Source organism: Colobus angolensis, unplaced genomic scaffold (assembly GCF_000951035.1).
Source record: "Colobus angolensis palliatus isolate OR3802 unplaced genomic scaffold, Cang.pa_1.0 Scaffold10, whole genome shotgun sequence".
Lineage (NCBI taxonomy): Eukaryota > Metazoa > Chordata > Mammalia > Primates > Cercopithecidae > Colobus > Colobus angolensis.
Window position 1 is genome coordinate 1,551,837 of NW_012110919.1, and position 22,789 is coordinate 1,574,625.

Genomic DNA, 22,789 nt, shown 5'->3' on the forward strand with positions numbered 1-22,789 from the left:
TTCCCCAGAAAATTCATGGTCATTAAAATAAATTGGCATCCTATTTTATTAATTTGGTAAGTTTGGGAATCTGTGTATCAAGTTTTTGTGAAATAAGCTGAAAAAGGCATATTACCAAATCCTATACTTATCTTGCTCTATACAGAGTATAATCCAAGCTTGTCTTCCTGACCTTTCTAAGGAGCGTCCTAGGGAATAACAAAGTACCCACCTCAAGAGACGTGAATTTGGAGTTTTAGGTCCTATCATGATGCTAGTAACAGCCAGAACCCCTCCTACTCACAGTTAATAAAGATTCTATAAAGCTGAACAAAGGGGCATGGAATAAAGGTCCTTTGTTATTACCATAATTATTATTAAAATTAAATGTTATTTAAATGTCATGCCATATATTTGACTCCCTTCAGCTCAAATCCATGGATTCACTGGTACTTGTTCTCCATGTAGTTAGCCCTTTTCTGCTGGGGTTGTAGTTTGTTTTTCACCTTCTTCTCTATGAAATTTTATTTCTTGAGATTCCATCTATCTGTCATAGCACCCATTGACTTTTGCCTGAGCTTCCTGTACCCACACGGGATCATCACTCTTTTTTTGTTTTGGATAAAACATCTCAGTGCATATTGTAGTTTCTGGCTTCTTAAATAGCCACAGAGGGGCAGAATGATACAACCCAAAGGTTTGGAGCTTGTATCTTGACCAATGAGAAATGCAAGATCAGAGTTGGGAAGATCAAGTTTTCTTCCTTACTTTATTTGGTGGACTAGTCTGAATGGTAGTGCTTCTTTGCCTTCTGGAGAAGTTCCAGAAGCTGACAAACAAGACTGCTGAGAGATCTTTGCTGCCTATTTTGAGTTTGTCACAAAGCCACGGCTGGCATGGTGACATATCACATTGCTTTGCTTTGAATATTCCCTTGTTTTCCCTTACTTTCACCTGTCTGGACTAGTACCTCCCAAATATATCATCAACTTCACCTTTGTCTCTGCTTTCTAAAGAGGCCATTTAAGACACTCCTTTTGAGTCCAATTAAGACATTTCCTTTAGAGGAAAAAATTTTCTAGAGGAAATTTTTATTTTATTGCAGATAAGCTTAGCACTGGAATTATTAGTTTTCATTTAACTTGCGAGCTGTCACAAAATTCAGTACTCAAGAGTCTGCTCATATCAACAGCAAGTGCCCTATTCTCTTTCACATTTAACCTCTACATGGCCTCCCTTCAATATAATCTATTACCATTACACCTTTCTTCATCATTTGGATAATGGGCCCAGGTATAATTTTCCTGAGTGTGGCATCTCTTGTGAGTGTAACTGAGTAAGAACTCCTCATTGCAGACACAGTTACTTCTTCAGTAGCTTCATTTCCTGTCCTGTGACACACTTGAACCAGAGCCTAAGAGTTGCTTCTAGTCACTTTGCAGTTCAGCTCCTAAACAATCATTTGTTGGGTACTAATCATTTATTTCTGGATCATCAACATATTTTTTTCTAGCATTCAATGAGACACCTTTCACAAGATCTCTGGTTTGCACACATTGCTTTGAAGATCAATTTATTAAGAAATAAACTGTTGAAGATATAACAAACATCTCTTTATTTAAAGATAAAAGGAATAGTTGACAGAAAAATGTACAGACCTACTCTTATCATGAGACACTTTTATTAAGAAATAAACTGTTGAAGATATAACAAACATCTCTTTATTTAAAGATAAAAGGAATAGTTGACAGAAAAATGTACAGACCTACTCTTATCATGAAACACATGATACTTATTTAGTTTAGCAACAACATTATCATAATCAATATTTAATAAAAGTCCTACAGAAGTTAGTGATTCAGGTTATCTGGGCTGCTGTTTTCTAAAACCAATATCATCTTTGTAAAAGATTGCTAAAATTCTACAATCCTAATTTCAAAATTCTAATAATGTCCATGCAAATAGATCTATTTTTGTGAATTTTGGTTCTAGTAGTGGAAAATAAACTTGGCTTTTCTTTGTATGAATATATTCCTTGAAAACTAGAGACTCAGTATTGACTATGTCAGAATCCTCAATGTTTAAGTTACTGTCAGAAGTTCTTTTTAAATTTTTTCTGGTACATTTATCACCATTTTTTGGAAGTAGCAGTTTTAAGTATTAAAATGTCTCCAAAGTGACATAACTATATTAATCTCCTTGTTGGGCCTGCAACAAAAGTCTTCGTGAATCTCAGGTGCTATTTTATTGTACATTTGGTATATATCTTGCATTAAATGTTTGAAAAAATTAAAGAATGAGTAAAGACTGATGTACATTCTCATAAATTACATCCAATTATCTTGGAAAATTATGGTAGTTCTATCTCAAAATTTATCATAGGTCTAACATTTTTCTTTTTTTTTGGTTTCACATATTTTTATTGCATTATTCAAGCAAATTAAACAATAAGATGATCTTTTCTGCTTTATATTTCTCTGGAAGCATATTTTTTATTTTTAATATAAAATTATTTATGAAATATTTGTTTAATGGACTTTACATGTAAGGCATTATGCAAATACTACGTAGAGAGTAACGATATCAATCCTATATGGCTCACTCCCTCAAGAAGCTTACTATGGAAAAAGGAGTGAAATTAAAAAAGATGTATGCTATCAGGTACAATACCAGCTGTAGAATACTACCTTGCTTCTAAGTTCATAATTTCAGAATCAGCTTATTTTTAGTTATGTCTTCTTTATTGAAGCCATAGTTGAAGGTTTAGGTCAAATAAAATGATAACTTTAATAGACCGTGTGTGTGTGTGTGTGTGTGTGTACATCTATGTATGTATATTTTGGCTTCCAAATACTATATTTTCTGTAAGCTATCCCTCACATAACTTTAACTCAAATGAGTACTATCAGTTTGTAAACAACCAGAAGGCACAAGCCATGAATGTGAGGTCTATTTTCCTATATGCTAGGGTTGTAGCATATAATCTGCATATTATTATGAAACAACTTTAATGTTGTATTGCTCAGTTATAACAAATTTAATGTAAACCATAAATAAGACCAATAATTGTCTCTCTGTTCTCTAACTCAGAACCAACTTGATAAAGTCTTTTTTTTGTTGTTGTTGTTATACTTTAAGTTCTAGGGTACATGTGCATAACGTGCAGGTTTGTTACATATGTATACTTGTGCCATGTTAGTGTGCTGCACCTATCAACTCGTCAGCACCCATCAACTCGTCATTTACATCAGGTATAACTCCCAATACAATCCCTTTCCCCTCCCCTCTCCCCATGATAGGCCCCGGTGTGTGATGTTCCCCTTCCCGAGTCCAAGTGATCTCATTGTTCAGAATCACTATCACCCTGAGCCAAGCCACCAATATCTTTTGCTAAAATTGAAAAAAATAATAGCATTCTAACTAGTCTCTGTGCATTTGTTGTAACTCCACTATAGTCCAGCAGTACTGTAACCAGCATGATCCTTTGTTCAAAGTGGATCATATTACTCTCGCTCAAAATCTCTCAGTGGTTTCTTTCTGTCTCACTTACATATAAGTCAGCATCCTTGAAACAGTCTAGAAGACTATATGTGATCTGCCCCACATCACTTGATATCTTCATCTTTTACCATCCTCCTTCTCCACATACATACACCACAGCTCATTCTATTTTTACCTTGACAGTCTGCTTACTGTTACTTGAATTTGTCAGCCCTAGTCTTATTGAAGGGTTTTATGCTTGCTGTTTTTTCCCCTTGCCTGGAATACTTGTGCTTTAGATAACCACATGACCTCCAGTCTCCCTTCCTTCCAGTCTCCACTCAAATGTCTTCTTAGCCACTCTATATAAAACAGCATCTCTCCCCAAACCATCAGTATCTAGCCTCTTCCCTGCTTTATTTTTCTTTATAACACTTGTCAAGACGTGACTTGTGTGTGTGCATGTATAGTTGTTTGTTGTTTTTCTTTTTTATGTTAAAGTTTCATTTTCCAAAGACTATAAAACATTACTCTCAGACATACGTAAAAAGGATACATGTTAAAATGTTATTTTATTCATTGATTAGTAAGATGACCAATATAATGTTAAAACTTGTATAAAAGCATTGGGTAGAAATAGGCACTTTAATAAAGAAATGTCACGGTAAGATAGTTGGGTTATACAAGATTATTAATGTGTGGCAGAAAAATAAAATGCAGCCTTTGGCACTATCTATTCCATTGGATGGAAATCACTTACATCTTTATTGGACAAAAGTTTATGGGTTAACCTCTGCCCAACAGAGTTGTAAAATAACCTTATTGATGGTAAGTCAAGCCCAAAACTGCACTGAAAGGACACTCACTAATCTCTTTGCCTATTTCCAAGTTGTAAATAATTTTTCTCACTTCTAACATCTGGGAGTTTGCTTTTTCACTGCTAAATCCCCATATCTTTCAACAGCAATGAACAGTTAGTATCTTTTTGTCTTAGTTTAAGTTATCTCCCAGACATAGACTTAAAGGAAGAATTTGATTTCCTAAAGTTTGAGAAGCCATCCAGAAAAAGTAGTAGGGAAGTGAGGAAATGAGATAGGGAAGAGAAGGAAGCCAAAATGAGTGAAACAATAGGCAGGTTATCAATCCAGAAGACGGGAGTTTAGTTCCCTTGAATAATGTGTGAGTTAATGTGGAAAATGGCTCTGAGTTATTCCAGTTAGAGAATGAAGGACCTAGGGTGTATATTTACCAAATCTTTGACTATAATCCATTGAGCCCTGCTCCTAGAAATGTTACCTTTATTTTATGTCTAGTTTTTTCCTGAGTGAAGGCTGAATATGTTTCTCATGCAAAACTAAACACAAAACAGTAAAAACAAACAAACAAAAACCAACCAACCACACAAAAACAAAAACCTTCCATCAGAGAGTTCGGGTGTTTTCACTAAGCAGCCTTCAGCAGTTGGGTCCCAAAGGGAAATGGGTGGGGCATTGACAGTATCTGATATGGTGTTCCATATAGAAAAAGTATGATTGAATGAATAAATGAATGAAATGTTTCTAAGGATTTCGTAATTGGGACACCACAGGAAGTGATATGAAGATCTTGGAAACCTGTCAGCATTCTTGCCTAGATGACAGAGCAGAACAAAAATTTAGTGTCTGCAGAGAGACTAGGTCTATGTCATTCTAATTATATGAGCTGGGTCAGGTGACTTGACTTCTCTAAATTTCAATTTTCTTATCTCTAAAAATTGAGATAATCTTAACTTGCCAATTATAAAAGCATCACTAAAATTCAGACATATATAGTTACCCAAAAGGAATGGAACTTGTATTGAATAAAAACTAGTCTCTAAAGTTTTAGCATATCTGAATTGAGAACATAACAAGCTAGATGTGTTGGTCAGTAATAGACCATGAGCATTAATGGTATAATTGATAAACCTGTTTTGCAAGTGGGGAAGAGGGACTCAAACTATTTTGGATAAAAAGCATCTTCCAAGATCATTCAACTTACTTCTTTGGTTTGACAAGATACTCAGTGATCACAGTTTGATCATCATTGCTTTTCAGTGTAAATGTGCTTCTAATGAAAAACTGTCATATCAATAAGAGTACTATGTTTCTAGTTAAAGTTATGTGCCTTACACGTTAATTTTTTAAATGTGACTTTTGTTTTATTTATAAGTTACTATAGGTCAGTGAGACAGATGAAATTGCAATGTTGAGGATAAGAGCAGAACTTTGTTAAATGCCACTCTGTGAAGATTTTTAAGAGACAGCTGATCATGTCTGTCTTTTGCCTTCATGCAAAGTATCACCAAAAAATTCATGTGCCCAAAAGATGAAGGATATTCCCAATTTGGAAAGAATGGATGAAGGGAATATAGAAGAATTCAGAGGAAAATATATTGAAGAAATACCAATATCTCACCTGAAATAAGACAAGTTGGACTCAGTAATTTGGACTTTCTTGTTTTCAATGTAAACTGGAGGAAGGGAGAAAAATAATAAAGATGCAGAAATAATTTCTAGCAGGAAAGGCAGAGCCTCTGAGGAAGGGAAAGTAAGAAGAGAAGAGAACCTACAGTCTTAGTTTTAGATGATCTTCTCTGAGGAATTATTCTGAGTGCAAGTGATTATTAAAATATAAAGACAATGGATATACATTTTCAAATATTCAAGAACCCATAGCCTAATAAACCCTGGAACTATTCTGGACAACATGTATAAACAAAAGAAGCAAAACCAACAAACTACAAATTGACCATAATCATGGTCTAATGGAACAATGGTGATCTTTGGATCTGCTTAAATGGAGCACTCAGTCTAAACACAGGTAAATATTATTACAAAAATACATACTATAAATCTGGACAATTTAAAAATACTAAAATAAAATGAAAACTCTGTATATGAAAAACTGGAAGAGAGGAGTAGGGTAAAGACAGAATTTTCTCATCTGGTTTAGTAGAATATAGATATTACCTAAAGTAAAAAAGTCAAGAAATATAGGTTAGTTATACTACTTGAAGTCATCCACAAAAAAAGAGAATGAAAAGTCTCTTTCATTAGAATGAGGAGCCATATTATTTTTAAAAAAAGAAACAGAGTTTTATATATGTCACATAAAAATTTAAAGGTAGCTACTATAAAATGAAATCAAAATAAATAATATGATGATCTGAGTTGTTATTAGAAAAACCACCCAGCTCCAGGATAAAAGGAATTTTGTCTATTGAGTTTACTCCTATGATCTCAGCCCGTAGAATAGTGCCATCTATAAACAGTAGCCACTTAAATACGTAATGAATGTACAAAGAAGAAAAAAACAGAATTAATACAGTTACCAAATATGGAAATAAAATAAAGTTTTAGAATCAGAGAATATAAAACAAAATGCTAAAATTAAAAGTCAAGACACATCTCTTGTAACAAGACATACAAATAGAATAAACCCACCTCCTAAAAGTAGTCTCATGTGGAGTCAGAAAGCAAAACCTAAGGATATTTTGTCTCAGTATGAAGATATCTAAAACAAAAACCTCAAAAATATTAAAAGTGAAAAGAAGTTCATAGCTTGACTATGGACAGGAAGGGAGGAAAACAAGAGAAATTAAAGATAAGACATAGTTTGTTGTTATGATGGTTAATTGTGGTATTATATATTTAGATGTGAAGATGTTCAAAAAAGCAGGTTCAGGGAGTGGGAGAGAATTTGGATAACTTTATCCATGTTAATTTTGAGATTCTACTAGATATCTAAGCAGAGATGTAAAGTAGGAATTGTAAAATGTAAGTCTGAATTTCTGGGGATAAGCCAGTGATTTAAATATAAATCTGGAAATTATTAACAAATATACGACACCTTAGACATTTTGAACTAATATACTAAGATACTATAGTCTGGAGAACTTATAAATATCACAAATCTATTTCTCACAGTTCTGGAGGCTAGAAGTTCAAGATCAAGGGTTCTGGAGAGTGTTCTCTTCTGGGTTGCAGACTGCTGACTTCTTGTTGTGTCCTTAAATGGGGAAAGAGGGCTAGAGAGCTCTCTGGGTTCCCTTCTATCAGGGCACACCCCCTTTCGTGAGGGCTCTATCCTTATAACTCCATTGCCTGCAAAAGGCCTTACCTCCCATTATCATCACATTGGAGGTTAAGATTTCAATATATGCATTTTGGTCGAACACAAACATTCAGCCCATCGCATATGGTATTCAAAGTCACAGAGTTAGCTAAGCTCACCCAGCAAAAGTGTATCTACAGAGAAGATGCTCAGGATGGAGTAATTCCAGATTTAAAGCTTCAACAGAAGAAAAGGAGCCAGAAAAGGAGTTTAAGAAGAAGAGTCTATACAGATATATGGAAAAGCAAAAATGTGCAATTTTTTAAATTACTCAGACCTTCTTCTCTGCCACTCTACCATATCCATGCATTTTAACATCACTAATGATGGTTAAGTTGCCAAATCTAAAGGTTTCTTCTCATTTATACTTGATATTGCAGCAACATTTAACAGGGGTGACCATACTTACCTTCTTAAAACACTTTCTTCTTGTAGTATCTGGAAAACAAGATCCCCAGGGAGTGACCTTTCTCTCTGAAGGAAGATCTGGAGGTTAAATACGCTGCTCAGGTGCCTTAGAAGACAACCTGCACCCCTATTCCTTGAGTCACTCCCAGGAAGAGAAAATAACTCTAGATGTGTTGAGCAGATGGCTAAAGTTGTGTAGAATTGGCAATACCTGGCATTTAATTAGAGGTGTTGATCAAGGAATTCCTGTTATAACCTCCAGGGGAGGATTTCCATTCCACAGAAGCAGCAGACCCAGGATGTCAATCCATTGCATGGTTCAGGGTCAACAAGAAAGGTAGAACTCACAGCACTGGATGGAACATCACTTTACCCACATAGAGAAGAGACAGAGCAAGATTAGCTTCAATAGTGGGTGTCAATCCTTGTGGCCCAGGGGTTGTATTGCAACCAATGCACACTGATCCTTTACATGCACTCCTCTTGTTCTGCAAGAGAAGATACTTATTTCTTCCCACTGCTAAGAATGGGTATTGTGGTGGAGTTGGCCTGGGTATCACATGAAGCAAATACTTAAGTAGAAAGATGAAGTTATCAATGGGTCTGAAACAGGGAAATATATTCCCACATGAAATTATAATCCCAGCACAGGCTTTGAGGTCTCCCTACCTCTTAGTTAGGAAGCATTCCAGGCCCAAAGCCCATTCTTATGTTGCAGAGCAGAATTGAAAGATTGCAGACATGTGACTGCCTTTTCCAACAAGAAAGTTGGAGATAGCACTTCTCAAACCTCTGAATATTTTTCTCTATGATGTACCAAGGTAAGGACTCCACTTGGGAGCATCCTTAAAGCATCCTCCTAGCTCCGTGGCTTCCCCATGAATGACTAGCTGAGGATTTTGTGGCTGCTGTATTGCAGCTCAACTTCTCCCCACGCCCTCTTACTTCCTTCCCTTGTCTACGTGAGTTGTTCTAGAAAGCATTGCCCAATAAACCTCCCCCATGCAAACTCCATCAGAGCCCATTTCCCACAGAACCAACCTAAGGCAGATTTGATGTGATTGGTTTTCCCATGGAAACCAGTACAAGGAAAGGGAGACTTCTTCATTCTCATGATACTGGGTTCATTTGTATGCAGAACTGATGAAATAGGATCATGTAGGAAGAGAAAAGCACAAGGAAATAATATATGGAAATATGTCTTTGTTTAGAGCCCTTTTCTTCTGAAGTCAAACTTTACCAACCACAGACTGTGTGAAATTGGAAAAATTACTTTACCTCTCTCTGCCTGGACTTTCTTATATAGAAATTGGGAACAATGATAGTATTTTCTTCATAAGGTTGCTATGAAGCTCAAATTAGTTAATACCTGTAAAAGTGCTTAGTGTGTTACATTTAGTAAGTACTGTGTAAGTGTTGTTTCTATAGTTGAAATCTTAAAGAGTATTCTAGATAGTCTAGGCTCTGCAAATAAGTTCAGGCCAAATTCAGCCATCTCTGAGGAGCAGACACCACCAGTGGCAAATGTGTTATATACTATCATTATACTTATGTCATACATTTATTTAACATAAGATTTCATTTAATTGCTGATAGTCCTCTCCCTTCTTCCCTTGTTCTATTTTCTATCACACACTGCCAAATTTAAGAGAATAAATATTTGTTCTATAACATGCAATGACTAAACAATAAAAGCAGCACTGGAAAATGTCTGTGACTTAGCGTTAGAAAAAAATAGTGGAAATCCTGGCTCTGCCATGCAACAATTGCATTACATAAGGGTGGGCAAACCATTTAACTGCCCTGGTCTTCATTTTTCTCAACACAAAATAGAGTAAAAGCTTTTTAAATAAGGCTGAGTCTAATACAGTGACTGACACATATTAAGTGCTATTACTATTATTTTAGACGAGTCTTTCCCCTGAGACTTCCTGCAGTCCACACCTTCAAGGAGTTCTTACTGAGTGGGTCTTACTTTTACGTTCTGAAAATTTTGCTAATCAAAATCATCAATAATAGTAGATATTATTTTCATTATTAGTATAATTGCTAACATTTAGAGACTACTTACTATATACCAGACCCTAGTTAGAGATTTGTATGTTTAATAATGCCAGATATTAAACCATTTGCATGTTTTAATTTATTCACTTTTTACAACAAAGTTATTGAATAGATCATCTCAGTTTCCCATTTTGGGTTAAGTAATTAGAGATTTCTAAGATCATACAGCTTATAGCATACAGATGCTTGGAAAAATACATTGGTTTCTTACTTGTAATGTAGTTTCCTTTCATCCTGGATTCTCAGTGGATTCACAATGAAGAATGATACTGTCTTTCAGTGGCCCACACTTGATTTTTCTCACTTTGATTTTTGTGAGTGGTTCTTTCTCTACAACTAATCTCAGCTTATGGCGTGTCCAAAAAGCAGGATCATAGGTTTCTATCTCTCCACAAATCAAACAATCAACAGTCTGCTTCGTGGACAGAATGGTGTAGAGGACAAAATAGTAGTCTAAGACGTAGGTTCTCATTTATGGTGAGAGGGTATAAAGAGGGTGTAATATCTCTGTAAGTTTCACTTTACCCCATTTGGGAAATAAAATCATTTTTTATATAATCAAAGAAGTAAGTGTTCCCAGGGCTAATGTTTTATTTTGATTTTACATTTCTCTTTAAGCCCCTTAGCTTATTCTTGATCACCAAACTTCAGGAAATTCTACTTTTATTCTTTTCCTCCTACCTCTTCCCCCTCCTCTCCATAGAACAAATAAATTGGGGTCTACTCTATGAGTGCTTCTTATTCACAAGGAGTACAGACTCAAAATTAATGTTTAACTCTTACTAGCCATAGTTAATAACTTCTACTTTTATTTCTGTAGAAAAATAATGGACAGATGCATATCCGCTTTAATTTTTTAAATTTGCATAACTAACTTTTAATCTAAAATTAATATCACCTCCTAACATGCTGTCAAATACTCTTCAAGTTGTGGGGCAAATTGTTACTACAACAAGGGAGACAAAATTTAAGCAGAAAATTGAAGAGGATTTTTATATTGTGTTATCTCAACAGGTTTAACAAAAATCCTTCTATGACTTAGCTTGACCTAGAATTATCAGCACTTCATTTACCACCACTGACGTTGTCTTCACTAAAATTCTCTGCCAGGAGCATGTTTCCCTTGAAGAATAATTGGTTCTTGAGGGAGTTTTTCCTTTAATTGTACAAACTCTTTTCATCTATTTTTACTCCCATGACACATCCTACAAATATAAATTTCATAGTGTCTTATTCTGCATCAAGTAACAAATGCAGTATTAATTGAAATTATTAAAGAAAGTATATCTACTCAGTAAATATTAATTGGATACCTATTAAGAACGAATCATTCTACTGGTTACAAGTGATACAAGCATGCAAAAGGCGTTATCACTGAGGAGCTCATGGACTATTAGGAGAGTTAAATACACAAAGAGGCTTGTTTTTCAGTGAAACCAGATAACTGCAGAGTGACACTAGGCACAGAGCTCTGAGAGGGATGAAGAAAGGGAGCTTGGTATAGCATACGCAGATTGGGGCCAAGAAATTCTTCTAGAAAATTATTAATGCTAAGCCATTGAAAACAAGAGAGAAAGAAACAAAGATAAACATTAAGAAGAAAAGAAGGAGAGAAAAAGGACAGAGAGAGTGAGGGGGGAGAGAGAGAGAGAGAAAGAGATCTAATATATTGTCTGAGGAGAAACTAGTTAATATAATCCAAACAGGACTTTAGCAACATCATAAGTCATAAAATTTAAACTAACAAAAATAGTTCTTGTTATCACTACTATTTGGTACTGCAAAAAGAAAACAGTTATGTCTTTCAGTTGATGGTTTTCAATAACATGATTATAGCTAACCTCAACCTCAAACTCCGGGGCACAAGGGATCCTCCTACGTCTACCTCCCAAGCTTCTGGGACTGCAGGTGCATGCCACCATGCTTGACTTTTTTTTTTTTTCCAATATTTTTGTAGAGATGGGGTCTTGTTATGTTTCCCAGGCTGGTCTTGAGCCTCTGGCCTCAAGTGATTCTTCCACCTTGGCTTCTCAAAGTGCTGGTATTAACAGGCATAAGCCACTGCACCCAGCATTGTTGTGATTATTAATAAGATTAGGTATAATTCTATCATCTTGCTATTTGTTTCTATATGTCTTGTCTGTTTTTTGCTATTGATTTTTCTGCCACTTTTTGGATTAAATACATTTTATAATCTACTTTATCTCCTTTAACGGCTTTTTCTTTGAGATGGAGGTTCACTCTTGTTGCCCAGGCTGAAGTGCAATGGCATGATCTTGGCTCACCTCAGCTTCCACCTTCCAGGTTCGAGCGATTCTCCTGCCTCATCCTCCCGAGCACCTGGGATTACAGGCATGCGCCAAAACGTCCGGCTAATTTTTTTTTTTTTTTTTTTTTAAGAGAGGTGGGGTTTCTCTGTATTGGCCAGGCTGGTCTCAAACTCCCAATCCCAGGTGATGCACCCACCTCTGCCTTCCAAAGTGCTGGGATTAAAGGCGTGAGCCACCACGCCCTGCCCTTTGATGGCTTTTTAACTTTTTGTTTTGTTACTACGGTGGTTGTTTAAGCATTTTATATCTTTAACTTATTACAGTCTGCATTCAGTGATATTATAATATTTGATGTATTATAGAATAGAGGAATCTTAAAATAGTATGTGCTTTCATATATTCCCTTTCATAAGTTTTACTTCTATTTACAATATAAATACTATACTATACTGTTATTGTTTTTGTTTAAGCAACAAGCCCTCTGTAAACAGCTTTATATGAAAAAAGTGCTCAATATTTCAGGGATGAAGTAATAAAAGAATGAATGAAAAGACAGTATTTTAATTTTTAATTAATATTGGTTTTGTGCTCATCCTCTTAGTACTCTGAAGAATTTAATAGACACATTTTGAAAATATTAAATGCAAATACAAGAACTATTCTGATATACTTTTTGTTAGTTATTTCATCAGTGTCAGTTTGGGGACAGTTTTGATTTTTTTTTCTCCTCAATATGGGTCATATTATCTGCTCCTTTTGCATTATGTAATAAACCTTGATTAGATGCCAGGCATTGTGAAGTTACATTGTTGGATGCTGAATAGTTCTTTATTTCTATATATGTACTCTGGTGCTGAGTTGAGTTACACGGTAAGAGTTTGATCCTTTGGGTTTTTTAATCTTTGTTGAGATGAGAGGAGCATTTAACTGAGGCATAATTATTCCTCATTCCTGAGGTTAACCACTTCTTAGTATTCTAACCAATAGCTGTAAATTATGACATTTTCCATGATGCCTCTTTGGACCAACCACTGTTCCCAGATCTGTATGTGGGTCCCTGGGTACTATTTTCTCTAATTCATTTGATGGTGTCTTCCACTACTTGGGATAGCATCCTCAAATGCATATACTGAGTATATTTTGCTGATTTTTTTGACTGGACTGCCTATAGGTCTATAGAATTGTTTCTCTGTTATGTTTACTTCTTTTCAGTCCTGTCAACTGCAGCTTGTATCCCCTGTCTCTTAGCTTGTCTCTTCAACAAGTCTGCTTAGTGCTGTCTGGGTTCCCTCTCCCTGAGCCATTCCTTAGAAATTCTTCAAAGCAGTAATCTGGGGCAACTGTAGGGCTCCCTTCAATTATCCTGTCTTGTGATGTTCTGATATAGTGGTGTCATCTAATATGCCATACTTTTATTTTTTATTCAATAATATACCTTTTAGTTCTTTCCATGTCGGTATATGTGGAACTAGCTCATTTTTAAGTCCCTGCATACTTCTGCATAATTTGAATATCATATAGTTAATTTTTCTATTTTTTTGATAAACACTCTGATTTTCCCCAATATTTTACTATTGTAAATTCGATATGGTGAATACTCATACATGTTACCTTTACATCTGTGTGTATGTGAATGTATATGTGTGTATCCAATTATTTCTCTAGGATAGATAATAATGAGTGACATTCAAACTTTATACAGTTGAATCATCCTTCATGGTGGTTGTGCCAACTACACTATCCCAGAAAAATATAGAAGCACCATTACCTCACAGATTCATCCCCAATTGATATAAAAAAGGATTAAACCTTCAGTTAAACTTAGGCAAAAAAATTTGTCTTTCCTCTTTTTCTCTGCAAGAGAACATCTGTTTATACATTTGCTCATTTTCAATTGAGATGTTTGTTTCCTCATTATTTACAAAAGGTTATATACATACACATATATATATCCATACACACATATATATGTGTGTGCCCATATATATATACACACACACATACACACACATATATATACACACACACACATATATGTGTATGGGCATGTATATATACACACACAGACACACACATATATATATACACACACAAATATGCACACACTGTATATGCATATACAGATATATACAGAAGCATAAAGATATAAAATAATTTTAAATTATGTAATATCTCTATATTGCTGAAAATGTGTGTGAAAATTATTAAATCCTACAAGTATTTTCATTCAGGGTTTCACTTTTTGTGTCTGATACAAGAAGATTTTTCTCACTTGAGCTCATAAGCATATATATTAAGATATTTTCTTCTTGAATTATTTGTGCTTAAAATTATATGTTTAAATTTTGGATACGCCATAGTTTATTTTTGTGAAAGGTGTGAGCTAGGATTCTATATTTGTTTCAATGTATAGGCAATTGACTCAATGAAATTAATTGAGGCCGAGGTGGGCAGATCACTTGAGGTCAGGAGTTCGAAACCAGCCTGACCAACATAGTGAAACCCTGTCTCTACTAAGAATACAAAAATTAGCTGGGTGTGGTGGCGGGCACCTATAGTCCCAGCTACTTGGGAGGCTGAGACAGGAGAATTGCTTGAACCTGGGAGGCAGATATTGCAGCGAGCTGAGATCATGCCACTGCACTCCAGTGAGGCTCTGAGATATTGTCTCAAAAAAAAAAAAAAAAATGAAAGAAATTGAATAAGTCATCCTTTTTCCACTAATGTGAAATGTTCCCTTTATGCACTATCATAATAGACACAGCCATATTTTTTTGAAGGTTTTTATTTATGTTCTCTCAGTTTATTCTAGCGCGGTCTGTGAAGTAAGCTCAGTAGGTAGTATTAGTTCCTCCCTTTTTTTGTGTGAAGAAACTGAGACATGGAATTTTTACTCAAGATGAGGAAGCTCTCAAGACATTGAGCAAGTATTAAAACTCCAGGCTTTGGGCTTAAAAATCTGATGCCAGTTTCTTTAACTCCAGAGTCACCCCCAGTTTGTTTCTCTCAACTCTTGATTCAATGTGACTTTTAAACAGCTTCAAGATATAGACAGAGCAGTTCTACTTCCCTTGCTGAAAGTAACTAATCTCAGATAAATTTTGATCTCAGATAACTCACACACTTGGCAATGTATCAAAAACTCCAAATTACTCTTTGGATTCCACTCCTCAATTTTTAGGGGGTGGGGACACAGACATAAATCAATTTGCTCAATTCTCAGGAGTATACACACAAATTAGATAAGTATAACTTGGGCTTATTTTATGCACGTTGTAGATTCCTTTTCTGTGCAGGTTTATGGATCTTGAAAGATACAGCTGAAAGAAGTTGCAAGAAAGAACGAATCCATTTAAATGACTCTTAAGAACACAGTCCCAGAAGCTTTTTATCTTTAATGAAAGTGCACCTGTAAATGACTGTGCATCACCATCCATTTTCACCCACATGTGGCTGATGAGTAACTGAAAAGGGGGTTGATTAAAAAATAAAAGCAAAGCAATTATAAGGACTGAGACACAAAGATCAACAGCCATTATCGGTCAGAAGAAATGGTGTGCTCAAAGACTTTTACTTTTCAACTAGCTTCAATCCACTGTAGGCTATGAAATGATAATCCCTGCTTATTTTTTTCCAGTAAATGCCAACCATGTCACTTCTGTTTACAGACAAGTAGGTTTCAATCTTGAAATGTTTATTCTCTGCCTCTACTCTAGAAAGAAAAAGATTTTCTTAGCTTGCTTCTGGGAAAGCAATATTGTCTGCATTTGTATTCTAAACTACACTAAGGGAAGAACCATTGAAACGGGGAATTACTCTACATGTCTGATTGAATTGAAGCTTTGAGAGACTGCAAAGTAGGTTTCATGGTATTAATAATAAAAAAAAAGCAAGCAAGCAAGAGAGATTATATACTCCTCCAATGTGGGAAAAAGGTAACATCTAGGATGTAAAACGTGTGGATGAATTGTCAACATCGCTTGGTACTTTTCTATTTCAACCACTATTCTTAAAGACAGTCTTAAGGATGGGCATCTTGATATTGATAAAAATAGAAATCTGGCAAATAAATAGATAAAGCTGGAGTTTTCGTAGCTTGCAAAAATAAGTCTATGGTTAAATAGTTTCACATTTGTCAGAATCTAGCCAGATTACTTGCTTAAATGCTTTTTATAGGTGGACTTTGAATAGTGCGGAATGGGTGTTTGCAAAAGGAAATAATATTTAATAGTTTATATTTTATTAACTAATTCATACTCATTTTTAAATATTGTTAAGCTACAAGGGAAATAAGGCTAAATGTATGATACTGCCTTTCAGAAATGTTGTATGTATTATGACAAAATTCTTTTAAGTCAGTTTTTAACACTGAGTTTCTTGGTATTCCATAGTCAGAACAAGCTGTGTATAATGATACATCTGGTTTATTTTGCTTTATTTTATGATAACCACATTCAATATAACTTTTTGTAAACTCCTTTTTATAAATATGCAAAACATTTCAATGACATTGTAGTTTCTATCAAGAGGTTCCACTGTAATTTATTAAGTCCTCATATGGGGAAATTTAGTTATTTTTAAGTATGTCTTAAAATTATAAGTATTCCTACAATAAACTTATCTATTAGTTAAAACATAAAGCATAAGAGATAAAATTACTGGCAAGAGGGCATCGTTAAGGTCCTTGATAAAAAAATAGTGACCATTGAGTTCATTACCTTTGCTACAGCAATGGTAATGAACCACGGTCTTGAATCCACCGTGGTCTTGTTCATGTAACAAGCATAGAACAGTTTTCCAGTTTAGCCCTGATGCCTACTCTCATGCATACTCAGAAGACTCCATTACTAAATAAATAGAGTAATAGGAGGGTTGATGCTTTGATCTTTCAAACTTATGGGAAAAAATAACAGTAATCACAGTATTGGAAGCCAAAATTTTAACTTTCCAAGACTCAGGCTTTTTCAGAGAAGAAAAGAATCTAAAACAAAATAAAACCTCAAACACTACAACAATATGTAGTTTACACATACAGTGCATCAGCTGCATGGGCATATATATAGCCTAGGATCTCTCTCTCTCTCTCTCTCTCTCTCTCTCTCTCTCACATACCTCTGTCCCTTGTGTTCTATGTCCTTTACTAATTATTATTTTTTATGTTCTATATGTTTCAATACAATTTAAATTTTAGTATTAATCTTATTTTAACTTTAGTTTTACTCCAGAAAAGAATGAGAGGTGCTCACAGGAAGATATTTTATTTGTGGGGGTAGTCTTAGAGAGAGCTCCATCATTCCAAGAGTAATAGAAACAATTTCAGAGTAAAAAACATGCAATATAAAACACTTTATCATAGTAATCATCTGGTAATTAATCAGGACTTATTATTTATTTTAATAGCATTCTTTAAAATGAATAACTAGTATCAAGACAGCAAGTAGATGCACCCCAAAATTGCAAAAATAAGAATTCATTTAATAAAAAATTTCCATGAACATTTCCTCCTGAATTGCTAAAGATGGGGACAGCATTTCTATTTGTGCTTTACAATTCTGCTACATTGTGAGTGTTCAACCAGCAGAAAATTATAATTGTCAGGATGAAAATCCTCTTCATTACAATTATGTGACGTAAGTGTAAGTGGCTTGGGTTTTTTAAAAAATGTTTATATCCACAAAACTTCTCATGAATCTAAATATAATTCTATTTATTCAAAATGGAATGTTTTATATATCTCTATACAATGAAGTTTCATTCATTTAAGTCATGCAAATTTGTTTAAACATTAAATGTTCTTTATTTAACCTACATAAATATTTTTAAAAAGCCTAAATGCTAAATATTGGGGAATTGGATATATGTCATTCTAAAAATTAATTGTTTTTCATAAACTATTTTTAGCATGGTGATTACTAACTTCAATTTTTTAATAGAAAATAAATTTTCATGCGAAAATACATTAAAATCTAAAGTTTAAGAGACTAGTTTGTTGAAATATCACTTACCGATCATTATTATTTCAACAATGGTAAGAAACCCAGGGTGACAGGGCTTATGTGAAATATATAGAAGTTAGAGAATTTAGCTCCTCACTTAGAAAGTGTTCCAGAGAGCTGCTTCTGTCTTTATCATTAATTAACCCTTAAAAAATACTTGGAGTTTATTCACTGTGAATGGTGTGAAGTTGAGCAGATTTGACAATGAATATGTCCTAAACTGAAAGTTAGTGCTCCTCTTCCACTAAGTTGGCTTCTTCCTCACTGTTCCCACTCTCAGAGTCAGCACTCTACACCTGACTGCTCTTGTCTGCAATTTGACAGATATTCCAGGCACCTCTATTTCTCCTTTCCACAGCTAAATGCCATTCTTCCTATTTTTCCTTTCCACAAAGCATTCACATCCATCTACTCCTCTTTATCCTCCAAATCATTCTTCTTGATCAGGACATCCGAATTACTGCCAGCCTCCTGGCTCCAATATTGACTTTCCTCTCTCCTATTTATAAAATACAATCAGAGCTATTCCTTTACCTTGAAAACATGATCATATCTTCCTGCTTGCAAACTAATTTTCACTTATCCTTTAGGCTAGTGAATTTCAAAACACTATTAGTCATGACTCATCTTGGAAAATATATTTTACATCAAAACTCAGATCTCTCTAAGATACACACAAATATAACTGGAAAAAGTACTTCTTGAAACAATACTTACACATTTTATGTGCAATGCAAACTCATAGTTTCTGTTCTTTTCTACTCTATTTGATTTACTAAATTGATCAACCTCAAATTTGAAAACATGAATTAAATAATCATTTCCTTTAGGAATCTTCTTTGACCTCATAAACTAGCTCATTGCTCCTGCTCTGTGATTTTACTAGACTTTGCACTTCCTGTATTGTAGCCCTAAACACATTTGGTGTTATGGTTTGTTTACTTTTCTGTCTTTTTAAAGACTGAAAAGTACAGAGATACAGGCGTAGTGTCTATCTTACTATCATGCTTTCTGCATTGAATATAGTACTTGTCTTATGTTAAGTGCTTACAAATTAAAGTTGAATGATTTCATAAGTGAAATCTAACCTATTTGAATTAATGAAACTAAAAAATAAAGTTGTTGTGTTTGTTTTTGCTGATGTTTGAATCCTAAGAATCCTACAGATGAGTGATTTCAAATATATCTTCAGGAAAAGAAATAAGTACAAGAAAGTTTTAATGAAAAAACTCTAAATGGTCATAAGAAAAGAGAAAGCACATCTTTTTGGCAACTCTGTCTACAAATAGCTGCATTTCATCTTGTTTATACTATTGGTTATGGGTTATGAACTGCAAAATTCCAATTTACACTGAGAGGATATCCTGAGAGTAACAGATTATCTCTAGCTATTGTTCCAATGGAATAGGTCTGGAGAGAAATAAGGCCTGTTACTTTATCATTTAAAAGTTAAAACAATTAGTCTTTCTTTTGGTACAAACATTTCAAAAAAGCTACATTCCAAATTGATGAGTCAGATAGAAATCAGAGGTTTGCTTATGTTTAATTAGGGGAATGATAAGTATTGCTCTTCACCCAGGCCATGGTGCTCATTCTATATTTTAATATGACTTGAAAAGATTTTTCACACAGATTTCTAACCTTGGCTTTAGCTATGTATAACCCTTTCTTAATTTTTAGTAGTGAATTTATTTGGATTAGAAAAGAGAAGCTGGATATGGCTACTGTGATGCTTAAAAACATATCTTTGTTGGTAAAAAATAATTTTCTCTAATTATTTTCATTACTTTAAACACTAATTTATGAAAAATTCAATCCATATGTTTTTATTTCATATTTCACAAAAATGTTGTTGCAAAAGAACTTTACAAACAGCTGTTTCCTTTCCCAGTAATATAGTGAGGCTTTCAATAGCCTATATTTTATGTTAGGGTTTTTGCCAGACACCAGGTTCCCAAGCAGATGACTCAGTACAGTGAAATGTATACAGATATATACTATATGTTCCTTGAAATTATGTAGTATATAAGTGATATTAACAAAATGTATTTTCATATAAAAATAATTTTTGAGAGTGCCAATGTATGTGGAAAAACACTAAATAATTTTGTACTTTCAACTGAAATAATACTTACCTATTTGTATGAGGATAATCTCTGCTTCAAAGAGAAGAAAAACTTTAGAGACTTGCTTAATGGAGAAAGGTATTATCTCACATAGACAGAAATTTAGAGAAAAATTGGTTTCTAAGTTGTTTAAGAAATTTGATGTGAAATGTGTTTTCTTTCCATCCCTCAGGTCTACCATCTTTCTTCCTCAGGATGGTAACAGTGTGGTTGCAGTGATTTCTTATGTGACTATGTCTAGAAAAAGACGAGACATTATCACTTTTCATGTTTCACTCCTAGTGACGAGGAAAATTTTTCTAAAGATGCTCTCCATCCCAGCAAACTTGTCATCAAGTCTTATTGGTGGAAGTTGGGTTGTATGTTCTTTTAGAACCAAGAGCTGACAAGGAATATGAGATTGCCTTTTGACCAATAAGGCTTATACTTTGGTTGCAGATGAAGTAGACTTCTTCTAAAGCTCATAGCTGATTCATGAAGTTGATGGGGATCATTACACTTTCAGGTAATTAATATTAATTACAAAAGGACCATTTTTTTGTTAAAAAAAGACTAAGTTTCACTAAGTTGAGGAAATTATTATCTCCGTATATGTTTCCTTCTTCACGCTCAAGCCAGCTTTTCTGCACTGTCAGTGATTAGTTACAAGTAAAAAATGAGAACAATTGGTAAGTTGAGAAATAGATTGATGGAGGCACTTGAAGTCCGTGGTTTGAAGTTCAGACTTCATTGAAGAACCATTATTAAACTTGATTTGGAGTCAGTATAGAGTTGTGAAATGGACAGTTATCTGGAATAAATGCCTGAGTGAGATGATTCTTGCTGCTCTTCCACAAAGTGGCACTGACCATGTTTACTTCACCCAGCTTAGTCTATCTGCAACTTCAATCGTGGATTGGATTTTCATCCCCTAATAAGAAACAAGTGAGAATACTTGGACAATGACCTCCCTGATTTCATTTTCCCTTCTCCCCCTTGAGTGGCTGAAAGGTAAATTGAAAGTATAAAATGGAGAGTGGTTAGCAGTTATGTTGGAGTGTGGATTCATTCTGTCCTTTAATAAAATACTTTAATACATTTTTTAGAATATTTTGAATAATATAGAAATGAAAGCATGTTTCTTTACAGTAAAAGATAAATATGAATTTCTTCCATATCACTCACTAGTCTTTTGATGGAAACTACACTCCATAAAAGAATGGAAAAATAAAACACAGATCTTGAGAAATAGAATGGCTACTCACTGTAAAATGTGGAGATTTCATCAAATGATCACTGATCTCTTTCAGGTGTAGAAATATTAATGAGTCCATTCAAGTAGATCTGTTTAAAAGCAGGAAAGAATATTATGTTTCACTTCTCTCTTTTATTCTATCTAGGAAAACTTTCAATCCAATTTTAGAATTTGAATAGATGATTCATGCTTTACATTAAGATAAAATGGATTTTAGCCCAGTTGGTTTCAGTGAATTAAATTTTACCATAAGAAATGTGAAAAAATATCTGCTTTTTTCAAATTCATAATATTGCCCCAGTTTCCAAAAGATCCAAGTATAAATAATAATGAATTATACCAGATAAATCATAATTATAATAATATATAGTAAAAGTACATTAACACATGATTAACCTCAGGTGCAATTTGAAATTAAAAACACAAGGTGGCCACGAGCAGTGGCTCACTCCTGTAATCCCAGCACTTTGGGAGGCCAAGGCAGGCAGATCACTAGGTAGGAAGATTGGAGATCTAGACCATCCTGGCTAACACGGTGAAACCCCGTCTCCACTAAAAGTACAAAAGATTAGCTGGGTATGGTGGCGGGTGCCTGTAGTTCCAGCTACTCGGAAGGCTGAGGCAGGAGAATGGCATGAACAGGGGAGGTGGATCTTGCAGTGAGCTGGGATCTCGCCACTGCACTCCAAACTGGGCAACAGAGCAAGACTCCATCTCAAAAACAAAAGCAAGGTGTATTAAGTGAAAATTACTATCCATATTTGTACGCTCATTATTCTGGGATGGTTTATGTATGTGTGCATGTGTGTGCGCACATGCTGGTATATTTATGCGCATGCACATATATACCTTTACCAGAACTTTTGTAAATGCTTTAATTTTACTTACTCTTTCTTTCAATTTTCACTGTTAATATATCATAAATTCAAGTCAAAATGACTAAAATATTTTCAGGGACATGCCAACAGAATCTAAGCAAACAGGGTGGCTAGTAAGCAATGGTATTTTCAGTTGACCCCTGCAATGGTGTTGTAAAAACATTGGAAGTATAGAGAACTTGGGTATTTTGTCTGGGATTACCTTCTCCTCTTGCTTTAC